Here is an 18,377-nt window from a genome sequence, read left to right on the forward strand (position 1 = left end):
ATGTGGTTTTGATTTGCATTTCTGTAATGACCAGTGATGATGAGCATTTTTTCATATGTTTGCTGGCCTCCTGTATGTCTTCTTTTGTAAAGTGTCTGTTCATATCCTTCACCCATTTTTGAATGGGCTTGTTTGTTTTTTTTCTTGTAGATCTGTTTTAGTTCTTTGTAAATTCTGGATATCAGCCCCTTGTCAGATGGGTAGACTGCAAAAATGTTTTCCCATTCTGTTGGTTGCCGATTCACTCTACTGACTGTTTCTTTTGCTGTGCAGAAGCTGTGGAGTTTGATTAGGTCCCATTTGTCTATTTTGGCTTTTGTTGCCATTGCTTTTGGTGTTTTGGTCATGAAGTCCTTGCCTACGCCTATGTCCTGAATGGTTTTGCTTAGATTTTCTTCTAAGTAACCATTATTTTAAGGAATTTATGGGATTTAAAATTTCATCAAAAATTGGAAACTATGATGAAGAACCAAATGGAAATTCTAGGGATAAAAATATAATAATTAAAATTAAGAATGCAATAGATGAATTTAACAGCAACTTAAACTGAAGAAAAACTTCAGTGAACTGGAGGATAGATTAGAAAGGTCAACCCAGATGAAACATCTGGAGAGATAAAAAGATAGAAAATAGATAAAAGAAATTAAGAATCACATGAAACATCATGAAAAGACACAGTATACCTAAAATTAGAATTCTAGCAGTGGAAAACACATGCAATAGTAGCAACATTTGAAGAGACAGAGGCTGTAAACTTTCCAAATCTGACAGAAGATAGGAAACAATAGATTCAAGAAATACTATGAACACTAACAGAATTAATAAAAAGAAAACCATGTCTTGCACATTAGAGAAAACTGCTGAAAACCAAAGACAGAGAAAAAATCCTAAAGGCAGGCAAAGGAAAAAAGCTCTGCTATCATCAAAGGAGCAACAATGACCTGACATTTTTTTCTCAACAAGAATGATGAAAATCAGAGGATAATAGAATCGTATATTCAAAGTGCTAAAGGAAAATAATTGCCAACTTAGAATTTTATATTCGTTGAAAATGACTCTCAAAATTGAAGGAAAAATAAAGACAAAATATGTGAATACACTTAATTGGACTATTTTAGATGCCTCATATAAGTGAAATTATGTAGCATTTTTCCTTTTGTGACTGGCTTATTTCACTTAGCATAATGTCCATGTTGTTGTATATGGCAGGATTTTCTTTCTTTCTTTCTTTCTTTCTTTCTTTTTAAAGCGGACTAATATTCCATTGTTATGTATATACCACATTTTCTTTATACATTCATCAATTGATGAATATTTAGGTTGTTTTTATATCTTGGTTATTTTGAACTATGTTGCTGTAAACATGGAAGTGTACATATCTCTTCCAGATTCTGATTTCAATTCCTTTGAGTACATACCCAGAAGTAGGATTGCTGGATCATGTGGTAGTTCTACTTTTTTTTTGAGGAAGCTGTTTTCTGTAATGGATGCAACATTTTACATCCTCAACGACAGTGTTCAAGGGTTCCAATTTCTCTGTATTATTGCCAGCAGTTAACTTTTGTTTTATCTATTGTTTTATCACATCCTAACTGATGTGAGGTGATATCTCATTGTACTTTTGATTTGAATTTCTGTGGCAATTAGTGATGTTGAGCAACTTATATATACCTGTTGTCTACTTATATGTCTTTTTTTTTGGTAGAAATATCTATTCAAGTTATTTGCTCTTTTTTTTTTTTTTTTAGATGGAGTCTCACTCTGTTGTCCAGCAGAGTGCAGTGACATGATCTCAGCTCACTACAACCTCTGCCTCCTGAGTTCGAGCGATTCTCTTGTCTCAGCTTCCCGAATAGCTGGAACTACAGGTACTTACCACCATGTCTGGCTAATTTTTGTATTTTTGGTAGAGACGAGGTTTTATCATATTGGTCAGGCTGGTCTGGGACTCCTGACCTTGTGATCTGCCTGCCTTGGCCTTTTAAAGTGCTGAGATTAGAGGTGTGAGCCACCGTGCCTGGCCTTATTTGCCCATTTAAATCTTATCATGTTTTATTCTGTTTAGTTGTAGGAGTTCCCTATGTATTTTGGCTATTAACCTCGTATTTGATATATGATTTACAAATATTTGCTCTCATTCTATAAATTGCCTTTTAGTTTTTTTGATTGCTTTTGTTGCTGTGCAAAAGATTTTTAGTTTGATAATCCTGCTAATCTATTTTTGATTTTGTTGCGTGTACTTTTGATGTCACATCCAAGAAATCATTGCCAATGCCAATGCCATGAAGCATCTCTTGTTTTATTCTAGGAGTTTTAGAGTTTTAGGTCTTAAATATGCAACCCATTGTTAGTTCCTTATATGTATGGTACAAGATAAGTGTCCAGTTTTATTCTTTTGCATGGTTTATACCAGTTCTTGAAGAGAATATCCTTTCTCCATTGTGTAGTCTTAGCATCCTTATGAAATATCAGTTGGCTACATATAAATGAATTTTTGGGGGACTCTCTATTCTGTTCCATTGGTCAATACATCTGCTTTTATGCCAGTATCATACTGTTTTGATTACTATAGCTTTGTAGTGTGTTTTGAAGTCATGAAGTGTAAAGCCTCCAGTTTTATTCTTTTTTCTCAAGATTTCTTTTGCTATTCAGGATTTCTTTATGGTTCCTTATAAATTTTAGGATTTTTTTTTCTATTTTTATAAAAAATGCTAGTGAGATTTTGATAGGGATTGCATTTACTCTTGATTGTTTTGGTAGTGTGAACCATCATCCTTGCATTTCAGGGATAAACCCTTCTTGGTTATGATGTATAATCTTTTCAATGCATTGTTATATCACTAGTTGTAGCTTGCTAATATTTTGTTGAAGAATCTGGGAATACATATATGCAATAAAAATACATGTAACGTGGTTAGTAAGTAGAGTTAAAATGTTTTAAAGTACTTGCATTTGGGAAAGTGGTAAAATATTTTTAGAAGTAAAATATACATTGCCATCTCTAGCTTAATCATGAAAACAATAGCAATATTATGTATAACAAGAAAATGAGAAGAAAAAGTGGAATAATAAAATTACTTAATCTAAAAGAAGGCAAGCAAGGATAGAGACTAGAACATTAAACAGAGGGATTAACAAAATACAAATGTAACAAATTTATTTTGAAGCTAAAAGCATTACTACAGATACAGAGGAATATTAATAATGATAAAACATTTATTCATCAGGAAAATACAAAAATCTTAAACTTATATGCATCTAATAACTAGATTGATAATATATAAAGCAAAAATATAATTTAAAAAAGAAGTAGCCCAATCCACATTATAGCAGGATGTTTTTAATATATTTTTTCTTAGTAACTGATAGAGAGAAATTCAGTACAGCTGTAGAAGATTTGAGCAAAACAGTAAAAAACTTAACCTAATAGGCATATATACTATATTGTACCCAAGAGTTGCAAGATGTACATTTTTTTCTCAATGCCCATGAAAAACTTACCAAAATTGAAATAGGCTACGCTGTAAAATAAGTGACTCTCAACAAATCCAAAGGATTAACATTATATGAACTATGTTATTTAACCCAGTAAAAACTAGTTAACAAAAGATATATAGAAAATCCACAAATGGATAAAAGTTAAGCAGTACACTTGTAAATAATTTATGAGTTAAAGAAGAAATCACAATGTAAGTTAAAAATATTTTTGACTGAATAAAATAAAAATATAGCATATCATAACTAGTGATTTATTGCTAAATATATGCATGGGGAAATTTATTGCCTTAAATGCATATATTACAGAAGTAAAAGGTAAGAGTAAATTACCTCAGAATCTATCTAAAGAAGTTAGGAAACAAGAACAACAAATTAAAAACAAGTAGAAAGAAAAAATAATATTATAGCAGAAACAATGAATTTTTTCTAATGTACAATAGAGGTTATTCAAGGCCAACATGGTTTCTTTGAAAAGAATAGTTGATAACAAATAAACCCATGGGACAGTACTGAGCAACGAAACAGGAGAGATATTAGGAATAAAAATGAGACTTCACTATGTAGCCTAGAAACATTAACATTATAAAATATGACCAATTTATGGCAAAACATTTAAAAATTTAGATGAAATGGACAAATTGCTAGGAAAACACAAGTAACTACATTTAGATGAAATAAAAAAACTGTTAGAGAAATGCAACACATCAAAATAACTGGAAAGTGTGAAGACTTCTACAGAAATCAAATATTAGTCATTTCAAACTCTCAGTCAATGAAAATCCCTGGCTTAAGTGACATCTTTAATGAGATTTACCAATTATTACCTTAGAAAGAAACGACACCACTTTTACACAATTTCTTGTAATGGATAGTAGGAAAAAAAAAAAAACAAAAAACTGTTTTTTTTTTTTTTTTTAAATCCAGCAAATCAAATATCAGTATACTTAAACATTTTAATCATATCTTATAATTTTAACCTTTTCTGAAAAATTTTAAAATGTAGTCTGGTTTATTTAAAGTATCTAATTTCCTTTTGGTTCTGGCTTCTTTGATTTCCAAAAAGAATTATTTTTCTTGAAGTCAATTAATAGTAGACTAAGAACTTGAGATTTTACTCTGTCCAGCATTAAGTTATTTTCATTGAAAGCCATAAAACAATTTACTGATGTGTGAATTACTGTAACCATTTGAGGTGTAATTTCCAATTCCATTTACTGAACAAGAGACAAATGTTTCTTTGATAATAAATGTCTCTTTCTGCTTTTAGCTAGGCAGACATTTATAACAACTAATTAACTTGATTTTGAGAGAAGACACTCCAATGCTTAAATACACAAGATGTTAACACCAGACATACTTTCTCAGTAGTTATATAAAATTCTGAAGTCTTCTATTTTGAACAAAGTTAAAAACACCCTTGATGTATAAATTTAGTGCTGCTTCTAGAAGATACCTAAAGGAGCATTATGACTAGCAATTCATTTGCACGAACACCCACTTAAATTACACTGTTTCCAATTTTTAAATGATAAACTATAACATTCTATTGTCTTCACTCTAATAAAGGGTAGTGGTGAGACATTTTTATCAAAGAGAAACTCTATTCCTGTATTCTCCAGAAATTCTCATTTTGGGTATCTACTGAACGTGAGTTCAGTAGTAGTTGATTCATTATTGTTCTCAAATGTAAAAGTTTAGAAAAAGGTCACCAGGAACTTCAGAAGTAACTGCGCAAATAAGAGGTTATGTGAAAGAGGGAACACCTTATTCAAGAAGAATAGGCTAAAGAAACCATAAAGAGTGTCATGAATGTTGCTGTGAGTCAATGAGGTTAAAATTAAAGAAATATTATCAACAGGGACACCCCTTTGTTTTCATCCTTTCACAAAATGGTATTCAAAACAGATTGGAAAGTTTTTATGCCAACCATTGTCTTTGAAAATGTAAGCCCTTTCAGTAATAAACTTTCATCTCTTAACATTGTTGACTGCTCTCAAAGGCAGGTTTCTATTTCCTATCAAGAGTGAGTTTACAGTTTTCACAGCAGATCTTTGCTACAGCATGCTAACTACAGAGATGGGCTCCCCTCTGCTGAGCCACAGCCTACATTCTCCCAGAATTAAAGAGGCAATCTTTGTTTTGACTAACACAAAATAACTTGGAGATCAACAGAGCATGATTTGCTAAATGAGGTTTGCAGTGGAGACAGCAGTAAATTCAGTGACAATTTGGCAGATAACCTGGGAAAGTTACTGAGTTTGTCATTTTTATCATCTCTGCTGGAAGTTTCTTACTCTGCTCAGGGCTGGAACGTGAAGGATTGCAACTTTGCTGGATTCTGTGACAAAATAAACCCTGGGATACGAGGGTCAAAACTGTGATTCTGAAGGTTTTGTGAGGCATGTTCCATTCAGATGGGGAGAAAGAAAATCCGTGCATACTCAGCAGTCTATGTATCAGCTGGCTCCCTTGCCCGCATTCCTAGCCCACAGCACCTATCTGGCCAGGTGCTCACTGCTGACAGTTGGGTTGACAGTCAGTTTGCCAGAGGGCTGAGGTGTTGCTCGCTCAGACCCAGGTTGTCCGGCTCTCCTTGCTTGGTGACTGTTGGCTCCTGCCTAAAGTATAAAGCATTCTCCTTGCTGCCAGCCTAACTCATTTTATAAGGCCTTCATAATCTTGTTAACAGTGTCCTAATACAGGCATTATAGGAAAGTAAAATTTCAGACTAATCGAATTCATGAATACAAATTCAAAAATCTAAAATAAGTATTAGAAAGCCTAATCCAGCAACACATAAAAAGAATACTACATCAAGAACAATTATTTTTTTGACAGAAACGTAAGGTTGGTTCAACATTCACAATCAACTAATGCAATTCATTGTATGAAAGAATAAAAGAGGCCAGGTGGGGTGGCTCACACTTGTAATCCCATCACTTTGGGAGGCCAAGGCAGGTGGATCACATGAGGTCAGGAGTTTAAGACCATCCTGGCCAACATGGTGAAACCCTGTCTCTACTAAAAATACAAAAAGAATTAGCTGGACGTGGCTAATTACAGAGGGCGCCTGTAATCCCAGCTAGTCAGGGGGGCTGAGGCAGGAGAATCGCCTGAACCCAGGAGGTGCAGGTTGCAGTAAGCTGAGATTGTACCGTTGCACTCCAGCCTGGGCAACAAGAGAGAAACTCCATCTCAAAAAAAAAAAAAAAAAAAAAAAAAAAAGAAAGAAAGAATAAAGGAGAAAAGTCATTAGATAATCTCCATAGATGCAGGAAATGCATGTAATAAAACTCAACATCTGTTTGTAATAATAAAGTCTTAGCAAGTTGGAAATAGAAGGAAACTCCTTAATCTGCTAGAGTACTCACAAATAATTGTTATAGTCCATGGTGAAATACAAGATGAGTGTATCTACCATCACCATTTTCTATTGGACATTTTTACTGAAGAGCCTGGCTAGCCATTGCAATTAAAACAAAAACAAATTGCTTAAAAAAGGAGAAATAAAAATATAACTCTTATTATTCAAAGTCCAAAATAACTATAGATAAATTATTAAAGTGGGCAATTGAATACACTGAGATTGTCAAGTACAAGATCAATGCACAAAATTAATTATATATTGTACATACCAGTAATAACTAATTAGAAAATAAAAATATTCAGTTTTCAAAATCACCAGCTATCTGGGAATATAGCTAAGAAAAATTTGTGATCTCTCTTTTCAGTTAAGTAAAATTGTTAAAAGAAATTAAAGAAGGTCTAAATAAATGTTTGTTGGAGTTATTTGTGGGCACTCTACCAGATTAAATAGTTTCTTTCTATTTTCTGTTTGCTAACATTTTTAAATTGTAAATGGATGTTAGTTTTTATTAAATGTGTTTCCTGCATCTATAGAGATAATCTTATGCCTTTTCTCCTTTGTCAGAGGATATATTATATTCCTGGACTGAAAGACTCAACATTGTATAGATGCAATCCCTAGTGATATGCCAGGTTTGTGTTGTGTTTGTGTATGTGTAGAAACTGATTTTTAGAAGTATATGGAAATCAAAGGTCTAAGAATAGGCAAGACAATCTTCAACAAGAACAAGGCAGGAGAATCAATTCTATCAGATATCAAGGCTTATTATATAGCTGTAATACTAATGAAGTGTGATATGGGTATAATGATACATATACATCACTAAAACAGAATAGAACATCCAGAAAATACATAAAGGTGGTTATTTGATTTTACAATAAAGGTGGTACTATAGAGCACTAAAAAAAAGATGATCTTTTCAATAACTGGTGGTGTTTTTCATAGGAATAAAATGCTGATGCTTGCTTCACCCCATATGTAAGAAGGATAGGTGGATTAAAAGTCCCAAATAGGAAAGATAACTACTAGAAGTCAATCTTAGGAGAATGTATTCATGATCTTTGAGTAAGTATCACCTGACTTACCTTAAAGGTAAATTGAAAAGAATAAATGGTTCAGATTCTCTATCTTCTTTATTTTTTTATTCTTTCTTATTTTCCATTAGATAGGAGGATTTTTTTTTTGTCTGTCGGAAAGTTGTATACAGTCGTCCTTTGTATTACATAGATGATTGGTTCTAGGACCCTCTATGTACACCGAAATCTGAGCATTCTCAAATCCCACAAGTCATCCCTGTAGAACCTATGTATTTGAAAAGTCAACCTTCTATATACACGGGTTTCACATCCCATGAATACTGTATTTCTGATCTATGGTTGAAAAAAATCCTTGTATAATTGGACCTGCACAGTTTAAACCTGTGTCATTCAAGGTTAAGCAGTATCTTCTGTTTGTACTTTTCCTTGTTGCCTTCTTCAGACTCATGTTTGTTTTTCTCTGGCTCCTTAAACTTATCAATATTTATATACTACTTAAAATTTATATGTATATATATTTATATACTTAACAAGAGAAGCACATTCACATGTGCTCCTGCACTTTTTGGCTTTCCTGTTCTATCATACTGATACAGTCTAGAATTTTGTTTCTAGTTTGCTACAGATGTACTATTTCTTTTCTTTAGTCCTTGAAAATTCTTTCGACAATGATACATCTTAGCAAGAAATTTGGTAATTCATTGTTTTCCCTTATCCTTATATGGAATTTTGGTAGGAAAACTTTTGAAGCTTGTGTGCCCAAAATATTTTATTATGTTCTCAGATTTGAATGACAGTTTCACTGCTTAGGAAAATCTAGTTTTGAATACGTCTTTTTTCAATACTTTCAAAATCTTTCCCTACTGATTTATTAGACACAGAATTAGAGCTGAGATGTGTAATTACAATTTGATTCTTGTTTTCTATCAGTAATCTGTTCTGTTTTTCTAGAAGCTTTTAGGATTTTGCTTTGTCTTTGATAGTTTTCACCTCTAGACAGAGGTGTGCTTTTCTTCATATCTCCTGTTTAGCATTTTAGAGCTTTCTTAATTTTCAGGGATTTATTTCCAGGAAACTTATCTCCATTATTTATTCAAATATTTTCTTGTCTTTGTTTTATGTTGTCTTTTTTTTCCCCCTGGTAATCCAGTTATTCAATGTAGGCAGTTATTTTTCCTCCCACATCTCTAAAATGCTCTTTTATGTTATGTCTCTATATTCTTTCCTCCTGCCTCCTGGGAGAGTTGCTCAATTTATAAGTTACAAACTCATTCAGCAGTTGTGCCTCTGTGCTCCAGCATCCCTGGAGGCACAAGATGCTCTGTCTGATAGTGTGTTTGAGAATGTCTATTGGGAAAGAGTGAAGGCAAAGGAGGAGGGTGAAGTACAGGGCGGAGAGCCTGGGCACAATAGAACCACTACTTTACACTCCTGATTGCTCTTCTTTTTTCTGGTACCTGTTTTTACAAAAGTTTCACTTTTAAACCCTTGTCGGGGACACAAGTCTTGGAGGAAGCAGCTTCTCTTAGTGGTATTTCATAACCTTGGGTGATTGGAAAGGCTGTGATTTTCTTCCCTCTCCCAGGTCACCATACTTCCCAAAGAGCATTCCTGTAAATATACTCCAATTAAAAAAAATTAAATAACTACATCAAATGAAACAGAACAAATGAAAAGGTACCATACCACTTAAAACCTTCAAGATAAAATAAAAATTTCAGCACACACACATACACACACACACATACCCTGGAGTTTTTCAAACCAGTTGTAATGTGATAAATCTTTTACTGTAGGTTGAATGAGCATAGGTTTGTGCCTGAAGCGGAAAAGAAATTATTCAAGATCAGTATGTCCTTCAGTATATATTTTTCTAGTCATGTTTCCAAGGTTTATAGCAGAATGATTTGCAGCACTGGGTATGTCTTTAAGTGACTGGGCTTGATCAAATGGGCAAGTTTTGCTATTTAGTAGAATGCAGTTATATCCTGAAACTGGTTAGTCTAGTACTTTCTATCCCCACTTTTTGCTTCCCCATGAAATAAAAACAGAACAAAACTCCCAAACCTCACACACACACACACACACACAGCCACTCAAACATACAGTCTCCAAACTTAGGACTACTATGTGCATAATAGGCATTTAGGACTTTTACAAAAGTAGTTTTCAATTTCACTTGGCTTTATCTGCTTTTGAAGATCATCCAGATATTAAATAAGCAGCCACTAGCTTTCTATGATAATAGCATGATACTTACTAAATAGGCTTAAAAGCCACAAAAGCCAACCAAATCAAACCACAATAGTGGCAACAACAGTAAAAACACCAAACACCAATGCTTAAACTTCTAAGAACGGAATATGTAATGGATGTCTGAGAACACCTGGAGAGATCTCTTCTTCAAGGGCTGGACAACAAGCAAAGTCCCTGAAGCCTGTGGCCCAAGGTCGTGGGTAACAATTTGGAGTGTTGGAGTGTGCATGATTTCTACTCCTTGTAAGGAAGAGATTTGCCATCGAGTGGGGAAGACACTTGCTCTTCATTGTATACTCTGTCCTACGCAGACCTGAGTGATTCCTCTGCGTGATGCTCTAGAACTATGATTTGACCTGTCCTCCTACTGGCCCAGCCAGGGATCCCTGGAGGGTAGACTGCCTGGCACGTGGGGAGGCAGCATGGCAGAGTGGATAGAGTCATTATTTGACTGCCTCTCAGAAATTTTTAAGTGTCATTGCTTTCAGGTAAATTACTAAAATCTGACTTTGTGAAAGTTGGATAATCGCTCTGAGCAGGAATTGGCAAGCTTTCTCTGTAAACAGCCAGATCGTAAACACATGCAGCTTTTTGGGCTATGTGATCTCTGCACAACTACTCAAGTCTGGCACCATAGCAAAAGCAGGCATAGACAAAATGTAAATAAATGGATGCAGCTGTGTTCCAGTAAAACTTTATTTACAAAACAGGTGTGAGGCCGAATTTGGCCATGGACCATAGTTTGCCTACTTTCCTCTTAGAACCTTGGAGACCTTATGGGTAAAACGGGGAGGTGGATAATGTGTCTGCCTAATGTGTTAGAATCTATTTAGAAAATGAAGATGAACATTTTATTTTAAAACAAATGATATGCGGAAGTGATTCTATGTGGGAGTTAATCTTCAGATGGAACTCCAGTGTCTTGGGAGATCATGTGGCCTTCAAAACCTTAGGCATCCAATTTAAATCCAGTTTTCTGGTCGAAAGTAAAAATCTTCACGTGGATTTTCTGGCTATCCAAGTTGCAGTGGGAAGGGATTTGTGTGAGTGAGCTGTCATAGAGTATGAAAGTTTCAGGTTAAACTTCCCCAGGAACACATGAGAAATAGGAGTGGTGAGAACTGGGAAGGAGGAGGGAGGAGAGCTGTTTGGCCATAGATACTTGGACTGTGCTAACCTGCCTCTTCTGGAATAAAGAATGATTTTGTACTTGGCTTGGGAAATCTCCTTGAGTTACTCTGATCTAAGATGTATATGGTTGCCTTTGGTTAGCTCCTAGGGAGGAAAGCTTAGCTAAGAATTAGTCACTCAGGAAGGCAGAGAGAAGGGTAAACTCCCAGGAGGCCTTATCTGGTAGGTGATGGAACTTCCAGGAAGGGATGCTTGGGATGCAAAGACACTGTTGAGTTAGGGTGTTCGGGGTGCATGTGACTATGCACTCACATTAGCTCCTATCCAAAGTAAAGGAACTATCAGCCTTTATTGTCTGCTTGGCCGGTCTTTTGTTGATTTATCTAACGTAAATTAGACAACCTTTTTTTTTTCTTGGATGGCCGGTCAGCTTTCTTCTTTGGAAGTAGTAGTCAATAACAGTGCATGGACAGAGGGCCACAAGCAGTGTGCCCAGTCTTTTTATACAACCCACAATCTAGTTTTAGCAAGAGAGATCAGAAAGCTGCCTTTGCATCCCTGTGCTTCACATAGGCCCAGACACTAGCCGTGGCTGGCACTTTTATATCCTTAAATGCCTTACTCAGAGCAGAGCAAATTGCTCCAACCTCAAAATGCAGGAACAGGGACTTTTGAGATTTGTTTAGGGGATGTGAGGCCATTTCTTTCTCTTTTTCCATGACTTCAAAAGCCCACAACTTAATGTATGATGGGGCAGAGAACTTTATTTCATTTATAGACCAGTTAAAAGATACATCTCATTGGTCCTGAGAGAGAGTGTGAAAAATCTGTGTGGCTCTGAATAAGGAGGACATGACTGGCATGTGTGTGACGTCTATAGAACTCACAGGTTCATCCAGACAGGCATGAGCACTGCTGAAGAAAATTACATTTTTAATTTGACTGTATGCCACTTGGAAATATTCTCCACTCTTAGCATGGTTCAGAGAGTTCTAATTTTCTCTTGTTATCAAAAATAAACAATTAACCAACCAAACAAAAAAGTAGTACTTCTCAAATAACAGCCCAGAGTTAGATGAGTGGGCAAGGATGGGTGGGCAGTTCTACTCCATGTGATCATTCAGGTTTCCTCTGTGCTGTTTTCCATCTTCACCATTCTGTTGCTGTTTTCCTCATCTGCTTGGTGAGTGTTCTTCTGTGTGTATGTGCATGTATACAACACTGTGGAATATGCATTTATCCCATGGGACTCTATAAATCCGTGTTAATTTTATCATTTACTCATTTATTTATTTATTTATTTATTTATTTATTTATTTATTTATTTATTTTTAGAGATGCAGTTTTACTCTGTTGCCCAGGCTGGAGTGCAGTGGTGCAATCACAGCTCACTGCAGCCTTGACCTCCTGGTCTCAAGTAATCCTTCTGCCTTGGCCTCCCAAGGAGCTGAGACTACAGGCAAGCACTGTCGTGCCCAGCCCCATGTTAATTTTAAATGAAAAAATGTACAGTCAACAAACATTCTTTCCTGATATATTTTTTTCTAGCGGCAAAGTTGTTCACCTCTGATTTTCACTGTCCTTTTTCAAGGAGTGAATCTTTTGCAGGCCCATTCTTACCAAGTCCTCATTGCTTCACAGTGAGCTACAAAGCTGGTGTTAGGGAAGCTGGAGTTCTAAGCGGCTCAGTAATAAGCCCAAAGTAAGGGGAAGGAGCTGGAAGCCACTGTACATAATGAGAAAACCAAACGGGAAGAAGGAACAGTGACAACAGATAGCGTTGTCTTGTGTAAATTAGGTTTGTCCAAAATCAACAGAAGCTTGAATAAACTCAAAGTGAAATACCATCTTCAGACTCAGGTTACCTTCAAAAGCAATTGAAAAAACTAAGAAGTCACCTAAACCACTTTAAAATCAGGAGTGTTCTTTCCAGTTAATGTCACCAGCAAAAGCAAAATCCTAAGTGGGTCTCTTTTTATTTATTTGTATATTTTTATTATCAAATGATAATTGTGAATACTTATGGGGTGCAGTATTTTTGATGGTATTGGTAGGCTTTGTTTCATGGGTAGGTTTGCCCACCAGATGCCCCTTGTTCTTAGGTGACTTGGCTAGAGAAACGACCCATAGTATTTTGCTATTTCTGTGGCAGACCCTAAGGGCTCTCTGCTTCTCACATCTTTGTGTAAACATCACACTTTAAAGTTGACAGCCCTTGGGTTTCACTTCCCAGTCAGGAGGTACAGCTCTGTCAGATTTTAAGTGAAAGGGTATAGTTTGTTTAAGCCTTTTTTCAGGATAAGTTGGAAGGAGAGATGGTCTCTAGGTGCTCAGAATGGCTTATTTTTCTTTTGATAAGCTCTGAGAAGCACTTTCATTGGTTGACATATTTCCTGGCCCTCCCCCCAACTAAATTAGGTCTAGAGGTAGCAAGGCATGAGGGAAGAAATGTGGTCTTTAGAATCAGACAAACTTGGGTTCTAATCTCAGCAATGCCAAACCCCAGCTGTTTAATCATGGGAGACAACTAATTTTCCCTAAGTAATCATTTCCCCTTCCCTCTTTTGAAAATAGAGGAGTGGGACACTTGACTATTCATATTGAGACCATGTTTTCCACCCCTTGAATCTAATGTTGACAAGTCGCTGAGTTCTCTGAAATGAAATATGAGGGATGCAATATGTGAAATATCAGTATCACCTCCTTAAAGAAAATTGCTAACCTTTCCCCACTGATCTTTACTTGGTCTTATGGGTGGGAACCCTGATGTGACACTGGGGAGCTAGCTTCCACCAAGTGGATAAGGACTGAAATGTACAGGATGATGGAGCCACATGGAAGGAACCTGGGTCCCTGAATGATCACATGAAACCGAGCTATTCACTGTTCTAGCCCACCTGCCTGTCTCTATACTATTAAGAGACAATAGAATTATGTTATTTTTAAGTCACAGTATTGTTTGGTCACTTTGTTATAGAAGTGTAGTTTGTGTTCTAATTAAAAAGTTGACTTTTAGAAAGTTACTTAACCTTTTGTCCCTAAGTTTTCTCAAAATGAAGAAAATATATTGTTCATCTTCTTGGTAAACTTACTGTGAGGGTTACACCAAGAAATGAATATTAGTGTATTTATTAAGTATTCTATGTCTGCCTAGTACTATTATCATTTTTGTGCATATATAAGTCTACCAGTGAAGTTTAGATTGTCAAGATAGACAAAATGAAGGCCTATAACATATTTTTAATTCTCTGTGTGACGGCTAAGGTGACCAACCATCCTGGTTTTCCATGGACTGAAGAAGTTTCTGGGAGGTGGGAACTTTCCATTTTAAAATGAACACAATTCCAGAAAAATTTGGTTAAGTTTCTCACCCTAATCGGCGGCCCAGGTTGTAAGACTTTTAGTGTTAAAATCAGGACTGTCCCAGGAAAACTGTAAAGAGTGGGTCATTCTAGTCATAACACAGCAACTGGAGAAGTTCTTTGAAATAAATGATAATTCTGAATTTGAAGTAACATGCATTAAAACTCTCTAAATCTAGTAAAAATTTAATTCACTGATGCCAACCCTACAATCTCTATAATTTCTTTCTCTTTGAAACATTTATTATTATTGTTGTAAGAAATGCTTGTTACATACCTCTGCCGTCACTAACTAGCTCATTGCCCCTGTGAAGAAGTAGGTGCTGTTCTTTTGCAGTCAGGAAATGTAGGCTATCGACATAAGCAAATGATGGCATAGTCATTGGATCTCTTTGTCTCTTTAGGACAAAAATCTAGTTGACTACTGGTTGATCTCATTGCCGTTTCACACATTGGGAAGATGATTGAAATACTGAATTGCTTTGCTGGAGCAGATTTGGTTCGCTTATTATAAACATAGATTTGTTCAAAGAGGAGAAGCCAAACTATAGCTTACTTATCCTTGAGTACTAAGATTACTGAGCTGCCACTGTGCATTGCTGATGCTACATCTGAAATTGGATTTTGAATGTATCTAGTAAACTGACATGATGGGTTTTGACTTGGTGAGGACTTAGAGGATAAAATTTGGATGAGTTTTTCTTGATATGACTTTCTTCATATTTTGCCCATATTCTCTTCTCTGATAAGGGGAATTACAATTATAGTCTAGGTCAGGTCTGAGCTCATGCCTCCAAATATGACTCAATGTTTCCAGCAACGACCTGAATATTAAGCATGTGCATCTTACATTCTGGAAGGAGAGTGCACTGGTACAGTGAGGTAGGCCAGGACCATACATCCTCTGAAATTGCTATTCATCTTTTATTTTGGAACTTTTTTTGTTAGTCTTTCTAACTTTCATAATAATTTGATAGTGAGATTTTACAGGATTTCCTGGCATGATCTCTAGAAGTACCTGGAAGAAATCTTCATTGTAAGTGAAGTCATATGTTAACAATAACTCTCTGGGTCTTGGTAACAAAGAACACTATAAAATAAACACCAGTTGCAAAGCCAGTGTCACTGTAGGCCAGTGATGGGCACTATGTTGATATCATTGAACTGATTAGCTATCAGGGTATCCTCCACCTCTCAATTTCCCCAAACTTTATGATGGGCCAAAAAGAGTGGTATTTCTCAAACATAAGAAAGCCATGCTTTGCCAAGGATGTATGTCTTGTAGGTAGGCAGGCAGTCCAATTTGGTCGGGAAAAGGAGTAATCTAGCTTCACAGACAAGATTGCATTTTCATGGCTAAAAGGTATCTCTTTCTTATCAAACAGATATCTTGGCTATCTTTGCCAAAAAATCAACCTGATGAAGTGTCACATATTTTTTCAGTGTTTTTCTCTAGTGTCATATTGTTATGGCTTTAGTTTGTATAATATTTATGTGAGGTAAAGTACAGGTCTATAAGCTAACTTTTTTCATCAACAGTAAGAAGACTATTATTAGCTGGAAAAACAGAACATATGTTCTTAAAAACTTGCTTTCTTCCTATTCAATATCAAAAAAAGCTCTTACGATAGTAATGGAGCCTTAAACAACACATACAAGATTTATAAAGATACCTATATGGCTAGAGACTTATTTTTCTCTTATATTTTGTGGCTTAGGACATTTCTGTAAATTTTCTTGTTTCAGAATATTTGAAGTTTCTTTTTTTTTTTTAGAAAGAGAAAAAGAATAATAAGAAAAAGAATAAAGAAGAGGAAGAAAGAGAAAGAGGAAGAGGGAGAGAGAATAGGGGTATTGCTTTGTTGCCCGGGCTAGAATGCAGTCTAAATATGGGTATGCCTATAATTATCCTTAATAATGGAGACATGAAAGAAAATGAGGGAAGAGAGTAACAAACAAGGAGCCAAGCAACATTTCATTTAAACTTCTAAGTTGATATGATGTGGTACTGACAAGAATGTATATTTTGTGTAAAGTGGAGAGTTCTACAAATGTTAATTACGTTTACTTGTTCCAGATCTGAGTTCAAGTCCTGGATATCGTTGTTGATTTTCTGTCTCATTGATCTGTCTAATATTAATGTTGAAGTCTCCCACTATTATTATGTGGGAGTCTAAGTCTCTTTATACATCTTGTATGTCTGGGTATTCCTGTATTGGGTGCGTATATATTTAGGACCTTTAACTCTTCTTGTTGTTGCATTGATTCTTTTATCGTTATATAATGTCCTTCTTTGCTTCTTTTGATCTTTGTTGCTTTAAATACTATTTTATCAGAGGCAAAAATTGTAACTTCTGCTTTTTGTTTATTTATTTTTGCTCTCTGGTTAGTTGGTAAGCCTCTCTCCATCCTTTGTTTTGAGTCTTTGTGTATCCTTGAATGTGAGATGGGTCTAGATGCAGCATACAGTTTTAGTTTTTTGTCCAAATTGGCTGTCTATCTTTGAATTGGGGAATTTAGTCAATTTAAATTTAGAATTAATAATGATATATGTGAGTTTAATACTGCCATTTGCCCATTAGTTGATATAAATTCTTCATTATATTAATGTTCTTTACTTTTTGGTATTTTTTAGAAAGACTGATACTGTTTGTTCCTTTCTATGTGTAGTGGTTCTTTCAGAAGCTCTTGTAAAGCAGGCCTGGTGGTGATGAATTCTCTGAGTGCTTGCTTGTTCGCAAAAAACTTTATTTTTCCTTCACTTATGAAGCTTAGTTTGGCTGGATGTGAAATTCTTGGTTGAAAATTCTTTTCTTTAAGGATGTTGAATATTGGTCCCCACTCTCTTCTGGCTTGTAGGATTTCTGCTGAGAGATCTGCTGTAAGTCTGATAGGCTTCCCTTTGTGGGTAACCTGACCTTTCTCTCTGGCTGCCCTTAGTATTTTCTCCTTCATTTCAACCCTGGTGAATCTGACGATTATGTGCCTGGAGTTGCTCTTCTTGAGGAATATCTTTGTGGTGTTCTCTGTATTACCTGGAGTTGAATATTATCCTGCCTTACTAAGTTGGGAAAATTTTCCTGAATAATATCCTGAAGCATATTTTCCAGCTTGGATTCATTCTCTTCGTCACATTCAGGTACACCTATCAAGCGTAGATTAGGTCTTTTCACATAGTCCCATATTTCTTGGAGACTTTGCTCATTCCTTTTTATCCTTTTTTCTCTAATCTTGTCTTCTAGTTTTATTTCATTAAGTTGGTCTTTGACCTCTGATATCCTTTCTTCTGCTTGATCAATTCGGCTGTTAAAACTTGTGCATACTTCACGTAGTTCTCGTATTGTGTTTTTCAGCTCCATCAATTCACTTATTTTCCTCTCTAAATTTTGTATTCTTGTTGACATTTCGTCAAACCTTTTTTCAAAGTTCTTAGTTTCTTTAGATTGTGTTAGCACAAGTTCTTTTAATTCACAGAAGTTTCTTATTATCCATGTTTTGAAGCCTGCTTCTGTAATTGAAACACACTCGTTCTCCATCAAGCCTTGTTTCGTTGCTGATGAGGAACTGGGATCCCCTGCTGAGGGAGAGGCGTTCTGATCTTGGGTATTCTCAGCCTTTTTTGACTGTTTTCTTCCCTTCGTTGTAGATTTATCCATCTGTGGTCTTTATAATTGCCGTCTTTGTAATTGGGTTTCTGAGTGGACGTCCAACTTATTGATTCTCAGC

General features: G+C 35.6%; 1 long non-coding RNA gene across 1 annotated transcript in view; it reads left to right on the forward strand.

The window, feature by feature from the left end:
- Nucleotides 1–1,757: 1,757 nt before the first annotated feature.
- Nucleotides 1,758–18,377, forward strand: part of LOC141582831 (uncharacterized) — a 541,347-nt gene continuing 524,727 nt past the window's right edge. The window contains exon 1 of the long non-coding RNA XR_012515747.1: nt 1,758–1,868. This is a non-coding gene — a long non-coding RNA (uncharacterized LOC141582831). The remainder of the gene's footprint in view (nt 1,869–18,377) is intronic.

Source organism: Saimiri boliviensis, chromosome 2 (assembly GCF_048565385.1).
Source record: "Saimiri boliviensis isolate mSaiBol1 chromosome 2, mSaiBol1.pri, whole genome shotgun sequence".
Lineage (NCBI taxonomy): Eukaryota > Metazoa > Chordata > Mammalia > Primates > Cebidae > Saimiri > Saimiri boliviensis.